The following is an 8,979-nucleotide window of genomic DNA, read 5'->3' on the forward strand; positions in this document are numbered from 1 at the left end:
TAAATTCCTTTCCTCAGCTCCTGAGGTACCACTCTCCTCCAGTACCCCTACGATGTCCTCATCTGCTGCCAGGATCCTGTCTCCTCACATACAGGGGCCTGTCTCCTCTCCTGAGAGTTCCATCTCTCACCTGAAGTAACTTCCTTTCCTCAGCTCCTGAGGTACCGCTCTCCTCCGGTACCTCTCCGTCCGATCTCCTCATCTGCTGCCTGTTGCAGGCTTCTTCCCCTGCTTAGGGCAGTTACCTAACTACACAGGGGGTTTCTGGAAAAGTGTCTGACACTTTCTCTGTTCGTGTACATTTCCTATGTATATCTGCACCCGTCCATAATACATTTTATATATATATATATATATATATATATTTTTTTTTTTTTTTTTTATTCCCTCACGGGCATCATTATCTAGATGAGCCCAATGTCACTTCTAATAATATAGATAACACTTAAATATATTCACTTCTACTGCACTGGCACTTTAAAATATAATAAATGACGTATGTCTATTTTTTATTATGGCTGTGTCTACTTTTAACTGTAGCCATGGAAACTATGCCTGTATTTGATTATCTATATTATGATATGTTGATTCTATCATTTGTTTTCTATTATTTCATATGTGCAACATGTTGCCATGGAAACTGAGCTGCCTTTGTCCTGGGACTGCCTGCATGACTTCTCAAAGATGGCCGCCGCAGCCTCATTGAAAAATGTGACAAGAAACCCACATAAAATGGACTCTCCCCGAGTGAGCTGGAGGAGACAAAACATCCCCCTCTATGTAAAAGCAACACAGAATACCCGTAGGCACATGCGCATTGGGATCCAGGAAGCGGGGAGCTGCCGCGCGTGCATGCGTGTTCACCACCGGAAGTGGGGCGGAAGTGACGAACGGAATCCTCCGTCACCGGAAGTGTGGCGGAAATGACTCCTGTTCACATTCTGGACGTTTTTAAATGCTATTTCATACTGTTTTTCACTCGTTTACATCAATATCGGACATGCCTGGTGAGAACCTCACCCCTGATATGTTTTAAAATGAGCTTTTTAATGTTTGTTGTCAGATCACATCACATGATCTATTATGATGTCACCACCTCATACCTAAGTGATATGGGTATAAATAGACATACAGCTTCATTCTGTCCCTACCCCTAGAAGAAGTCTGGTGAGACGAAACGTGTTGGGCCTGTAATGACCACCCAGTGTTTTCAAGTTAAGTTTATTTCCAATGCTTTATCCTTTATATTTTTGTACTTTATTTTATATGAAATCTTTGCTTGTACTCCAAACATTTAAAAAAAAACTGATTTTACTCTCATGTATTAAAAACTTTTTGCTTTTATATTTTTTGGCTTTCAGTTTAAAAAAAAACATTTTTTAAACATGATCTTTTAGCCACATTAGTCGCCGATATCCCTATCCGACCTGTTTTGTATTTATATTTTTATATAAATATATATATATATATATATATATATATATAATACAGTGTTTCTCCACACTTCCGTGGAGAAAGATAACACTCTCCAGACTGGACAGATGTAGTAGTAACAGATAAAGTCATTTATTCACAAACTTGGTTCCATATCACAAGTACAGTATATGCACAAAAAGGGGGCTCACCAACGTTTCGGTCCTGTATTAGGACCTTTCTCAAGGTGTCTGCCAATCAATCAATCAATCAATCAATCCATTAAGAATATCCACAGTAACAGCTTCAGGAGGGAACCAGGACCTGCATAAGTGCCTTCCAGGTCCCCTATTTATACCAGAGTGCTAAAGGACGCCGGGATCATGCGCTGCGATCACCGGCGCGTCACTTCCGGTGAAACCGGAAGTGCTGTGACGCCGGCGCCGCGCTGTGTAGACAGTCTATTCTATAAAGATCACTAATGTAGAAGATCATACTCCATATTCAATGGCTCTCAATGATCTAATTTAATGTCCATGCGGCCCGCCGTGTGGTTTATCCGGCTAGACCGAAGGTTGCTATAGTAACGCGCAATACCGCTACGTCACTTCCGGTCCAAACCGGAAGTAGTGCGTTCCACGAACTCGTTATTATGCGTGTCACACCGTAGTAGACACAATATCAGGGTACTATAGCCATATAATATGATAGGTATATTGGAGACCTGGGAAGACAGCACATAGTATAATTAGAGTAGTCAAATATACCATATAAACACAAGAAAATTTCAAAAAAGTTTTTTGCGTGCTGTGCACGTCATATCACTGCAGAACAATGGAAACTGATATGTAACCAAAGGCTTGTACACCGTAGATGGTGTTAAACATCGTGTATCATTACAGATACACCATGTATATAAAAAAATGAGTGCAATGCATACTATGTCGCTGCAAAACAGTGCAAATTAGTGGAAAACATAGGTTATATACTGTAGAAAGTTACATGAATCGGGTACCAACAGTAAATCTACACACAAAGGGGCTTACTTATACACAATCTCCCCGGGTGTACCTTAATCCCAGGGGTATTGTCGATGGGCAACTACAGTTTTTAAGGCGAAAAAGGCTGCCCTCCCATAAGAAAGTCACAATGCCCAGTCCGTAACAGGCCAGTTCTAGGGTCCTAGTAGTGCTGTATTAGCAATTTAGTGTGTGCGGACAATCACACACTAACATCCTATATTCGTGGTATGGATTTAGATTTTCCTGCTAGTCCCTTTAAGGGGTCTGGGTAGTGCCATAAAATTAGTGTGTAGTCATGGCTGCTATGTTGCTTGAAGATCACCATTTTCTGTCGGGCCAAATCAGCAATAGGCCAGCTTTACTGTTGGTTGATAGGTCCCTGATCAAATGACCAAACAGGGAGGTAATTGGTTACGTATCGTGTAGCTATCCAAGAAATATTGAAAGCGGATTGTTCTCATTCATTCCTCTCGGGGCGATCGTATCCAATCTATGAATCCAATATGATTCTCTTCTTTTTAAAGTCAGGATCCGGTCACCTCCACGGACAGGTGGGGGTATCCAATCAATCAGTTTACACCTGAGATTAGATACCTGGTGTTGGTGTACCATGAAGTGTCTGGGTACTGGTTGTTCTGCTTTTTTTGATTCAATCGCTTGGTGGATGGTGGTCCTATGATTGGCCATCCTATCCCTGAATCGCCTCGATGTCATCCCGACATAGTATAGCCCGCACGGGCATGTGAGAATATAGATGACATGGTCCATAAGGCAATGTAATTTGTATTTAATCTTAATTGGACGTCCAGAGTGTGGATGGGGAAAAGTTGGGCCGGTAAGCATGCTCCGGCATGTGGTGCAGCCGGTGCACTTGAAGCATCCTGGTTTCTGTTCTTGTAGCCAAGTTGTCCTAGTAGGTGCAGTCGGGCTTGCTGTCGGTCTTAGTAGTAGTTGCTTCAGGTTTGGTGACTTACGGTATGCCATCATTGGAGGTCGCGTATTCTTTGCTTTCAATGAACTGTCTGTTGCAATAATAGGCCACCTTTTACGGAGGGCTTTATTGATCTTGCCAGACTGGCTATCAAATGTGGTGGTGAAGACCATCCTATCTGTTTTGGTATTGGCACTTGTAGTGACACCAAGGGTATTATTGTCTATTGTATCAACTGTCAAAAATTTCATACGGGCTTTGTGTAGACATCGTTGAATGCAGCTATCTGAATATCCACGTTCACGGAATCTCATCGACATTTCTTTCAATTGTTGTTCCATGTTTACTGGATTGGAGTTATTCCTCGTCATAACCCTTAAGAATTGGGAAATGGGCAAATTTTCTTTAAGTGCCGGTGGATGTTGGCTGGTGGAGAGAAGGAGAGTGTTTCTATCGGTGGGCTTTCTGAAAAGCGTTGTGTTGATCCTATGATCTTCAATAGAGACCGTGATGTCAAGGAAGTTGATGTGGTGGTCATCAATCTGATGTGTAAATTTCACTGGATTCTCCAATTTATTCAACGTCTCAACCATTGAATTAAACATCTCGGTTGTTCCAGTCCAGAGGATAAATATGTCGTCGATGAAACGTTTGTACATTAGAATGTGAGCCCCATAAGTTGGTATGATGTGCATCTTCTCATAAGCCGTCATGAAAAGATTAGTATACTCTGCGCTATATAACCACTATATCAAATTAAACTATGGTGTGCAGTCTGTCATACAGAATAATTGACTCAGTAGAACTTTGAACGTATAATAATAAATTCTTTATCTAGTATTAAAAAGCGATATACATTTTGTACAGAATAAGCAGCATGTGTTAAACAACAATTAATCTATAATCACAATTAATATAGCATATAATAAAATAAAATATCTTTGTAATATTACTAAAAGATGATGAATGAAAGTACACTGGCGTCCCAGTGACTAGTATAATGTCTCGTAAAAAGATATAATTACAGCTTTGTTTGATATTGAGCTTTTGTATATATTGAGGTATATTTACCCATGTGCAAATTTCTGAGAGTATGGATAAACCGGATCCGTTAATATAAATGTGCACATCAATGGGTATACAGTTTAATGTAACTGATTAAAGCTGGTTTTGAACAGGCCGTATATTTTTCACGGCTTTATTCCGGATAGATAAAGTTCTTATTAAACTGTATATTAGTATTGTTGGCTTAGAACAAATTTCTTGTACAAAAAGAGGGGGTGATAGGTTTAGAAAACTGTGCATGGGAGAATCCTCCTGGATTTTTAAGTTAGATACCTTACATCCGAATGGCCTTAACGAAGCTTTGGATTATTCTTGTTTAGAGTGATTTTATTTTATTCTATTTCCCTCTCTTACATTCCTATAATTCTATATATATTTTTTTCTATTTTTTCTTATTTTTTCTTATATATTTTTTTCTATTTTTTCATATTCTTGGATCCATATAAGCCTATTTTTATTTATCTAGACTTATAAACTTTCTGGTATTTTCAAATTATGTGGTGTGAAGTCCATCTATTAATAGAAACTGGCTAATGACAAAAAATGACAAAAAATAACGAAGAATATCATTAAATAAATAAAAGAAATCTAAAGTTATTTTACTTGTTTATTCTCTATCTTAATCTGTTTATCAAATGTGGAGTTTTCTCTATTTTAGACTAGTAAAAGTAATCAACTCAAGATAGGTGTCTGAAACTCTTTAATAAATGTATATATATATATATATATATATATTTTGGTATAATTTCTGTACATAAATATACTGTAAAGTTCTAAATACCTTTCATTCTGTCTAGAAGCTCATAATGTTTGGGTACTCCTGTTTACTAACAAGAGAAAGCCGTTTGGTCAATAATATATATAAGATAGTAATATGGGACCAAAAGTGATGTCTGATTAATAGACAAGAATCATGGTAATTAAGTTTAAAGTGTGAAAAAATTACTTATTAATGTATATAATTTGCTAGATTGACTCAGTAGATGTTCAATAGATTATTAATTGTGTTGTATGATCAATTTTTAACTATAAAGAATAACTTTCCATTATGTGCAGCATTAATTTAAAATTTCAGCCTATTAAATAGATCCAGCTGATGCATGTAATTACATTAGAAAGAGTATAAATATGTGACTGAATAGAGGGGAGGTATTCGTCCTGAGGAAGTCTCCGGTTGCCAAGGAGACGAAACGCGTTGACGCCCACTTTCCGAAGTTCAGCTGTTCGGCACTACCTGCTGACTTATCTTGCTAAACTGTCTCACAGCCAACGATCTCCACAGCTACATCCCATCACGGCTTGGATACACGCCGGGCGCTCCGGCCAGCGGCTCTCGGCGAGGGCGCTGACATCCGTCCAAGTGCTGTGCTGCAGACGTCAGGTTCTCTTCCTACCTGTACCGAGTGAGTGATATTGGCCGCTGCATTAAGGTCTAACACCCGGCTTGAGGAGATTACCATTACTACAGACGTTCAGCTTTCCGCTCTCCCGTACCGAGTGACTGCTACTGACCTCCGCAGTGAGGTCTAACACCCGGTTTGAGGAGGTGGGTTTACTGGAGATCTTTATACAGTTTAATAAGAACTTTATCTATCCGGAATAAAGCCGTGAAAAATATACGGCCTGTTCAAAACCAGCTTTAATCAGTTACATTAAACTGTATACCCATTGATGTGCACATTTATATTAACGGATCCGGTTTATCCATACTCTCAGAAATTTGCACATGGGTAAATATACCTCAATATATACAAAAGCTCAATATCAAACAAAGCTGTAATTATATCTTTTTACGAGACATTATACTAGTCACTGGGACGCCAGTGTACTTTCATTCATCATCTTTTAGTAATATTACAAAGATATTTTATTTTATTATATGCTATATTAATTGTGATTATAGATTAATTGTTGTTTAACACATGCTGCTTATTCTGTACAAAATGTATATCGCTTTTTAATACTAGATAAAGAATTTATTATTATACGTTCAAAGTTCTACTGAGTCAATTATTCTGTATGACAGACTGCACACCATAGTTTAATTTGATATAGTGGTTATATAGCGCAGAGTATACTATTCTTTTCTTGTTTTTCAATTAATTGGCAACCTAGCTAGTTGTCCTACTCAGCAGCTATTGATGCACTTTATGTAATTAATTACTAATTGTTATCAGCGCCGGAAGAATAACAGATAAGGACTGGTGTCTTTTTCTGTTTATTCCCTTGTGTTCGTCATGAAAAGATTGGCATATGCCGGTGCCAAGTTAGACCCCATAGCGGTCCAAGATCTTTGTACATAATATTTGTCCAGATAGGAAAATGATTAAGTTTCAGAACTGCTTCAGCTAGTTGAATGATAAAGTCAATTGGTAGGTTGGCAGGAGGGTGGGTGCCAAGAGCCTGTCTTAGTGTCTGCAGTCCATCCTCATGTGGAATAATGGTGTATAATGAGCATACATCCATGGTTGCCAGTTTGACATTTCCACATGGTTGTGGTAATTCGGAGAGTTTGGTGAGAAAGTCCATAGTGTCTCTAATATAGCTATCTGACTGTTGTACCAATGGTTGTAAAAATGAATCAACATAGACTGCCAACGGTTGAAGCAGTGAATGCCTTGCCGAAATGATAGGCCTACCTGGTGGGTGAGAGAGTGTTTTATGGACCTTCGGTAAGGTATAGATGATGGGGCACACCGGATGTGGGACTGTAAGATAGTCAAAGGTGTGTTTGTCAATCCACTTGGATTGGAGACTATGTTGTAATAGCCGGTCAACCTGATCTTTAAATTTAGGGATGGGATTTGTGGCACAACATGAGTATGTCGTTGTGTCAGCCAGCTGTCTACAAATCTCATTGTTATAATCATCCCACTCCTGCACAACGATCGCTCCCCCCTTGTCTGCCGGTCTAATGACTATGGAGGTGTCATCCCGCAGTGCTTTGAGTGCCTGTCTTTCTTGTTTAGAAAGGTTGTCATAGGGCTTTCTGGGGGTACCTGCATTAATATCTTGTTCCACCAGTCGAATGTATGTCTTGATACTGGGGTTGGAGGAGGGTGGATCGTAGGTTGATGGGGGACGAAATGGGGACCGATTTTCCATGCTACTATCACCATATTGTTCACGAAGTCTCAGTTTGCGCCAAAATTTATACATGTCGATGGTTGTCTCAAAGGATTTATGTGGGCACATGGGTACGAAAGACAGGCCACGGGAAAGGAGGCTCACTGTGGCCTTATCGAGGGGTCTATCAGTCAGGTTGAAAACTAAGTTTTGTTTTTCTCCCTGCACCTTCGCCACATGTCGCCCCTTCCTTGGATGTGGTCTGCGCGTCCCCCGCTGGGGGGTAGGCCTGCGTCTGTGCTCTGTCCTAAAAAAGCTGTGTTACGTGGTCGGCGGTTATCAATCTGCTCCGTGTCTGATGTGGAGGCAGATGAACCAGTGTCTGAAGTGGCGTACTGCCACCGACCCTGGCGTCGTTGTCGAAAACCTCTCTGTGGTCTAGTTGATCTTGAGTCCCCTAGTAACCACCTGTACACCGTGTGATTCTGGTAGTCGGAGACCACCGTGGTCAATTTGCTCCGCTTAAACGCAGTGAGCTCTTTCTTGTAATTATCAATTTGGGTTTTTAATTTCTCTAGGAGGTTGCCGGATTTGTCATTCCTAATAGTGGAAAGGTGTGAGTCGTTAAATGTGTCAATCTGGGTCTTGACTCTGTTTAGTTCGGTGCCCACTTCCTCAATTACTAGTAACATTAAATCTAGAGAACATTTATTAAGGACACCACACCAGCGGCTACAGAATGTGGGGTTATTTCTCCCTATAGTGGGAATGTTACTGACTCGAAACCCTCTAGGAATTTGTTTTTTACGGTGATACTCAGATAGAAATTGACCGTGAAGGTTAAGGTCAATTTTTCTTTTACTGAGTCTTAATAGCTGATGGTACAGATCAGTGGTTGTTTCTGCAGGAAGTGCGTCGAATTCAATCTGGTCAAAGAGTACCTTGTCAGCATCGTCATCAGTCAGTGATACAATACCGTGTTCAGCCTGTGACAACAAATTATCATCAAGGAAACCTGCTCCTCCCTGTGCCATCGTCTTGTACCCCACAAGGTGTACGTCTCTAGTGGGTTAGACTACAGTACCCAATCTTCCCGGAGGTCTCCCTTACCGGTACTACCTGGGCCCGCACTGCTTGGCTTCCAAGTTCAGATGGAATTGGGCATTACCAATGCGGTATGACTGTAGTTACAGGCACACAGAGTAGACTGATGGCCACGGGAATCTGAGTTGCCTCAGCCTCAGGACTATATGTGAGAACACAGATGCCACTGACCAGATGACTTGTACTAAAACGTACTATGTGCAGATCATGCAGAATGTCTGGTTCATAATTAAGTAAATGCAGTGGGTGCAGGAAAAGATATACTCAGCGTGCCGAGTGTATCCAAATAAATAATATATACGAAAGGTCCCACACTCTCACCCAACGCAGGTAGCGGCTGGGGTGCCAAATCAAAGTCTAATCCTATATTAGGGTCAG

General features: G+C 40.3%; 1 pseudogene; it reads right to left on the reverse strand.

Moving 5' to 3' along the window:
- Positions 1-8,569: 8,569 nt before the first annotated feature.
- On the reverse strand, positions 8,570-8,686 carry LOC134945999 (5S ribosomal RNA; annotated as a pseudogene).
- Between the last annotated feature and the right edge of the window lie 293 nt (positions 8,687-8,979).

This window comes from Pseudophryne corroboree, chromosome 7 (genome assembly GCF_028390025.1).
Source record: "Pseudophryne corroboree isolate aPseCor3 chromosome 7, aPseCor3.hap2, whole genome shotgun sequence".
Taxonomy (NCBI): domain Eukaryota; kingdom Metazoa; phylum Chordata; class Amphibia; order Anura; family Myobatrachidae; genus Pseudophryne; species Pseudophryne corroboree.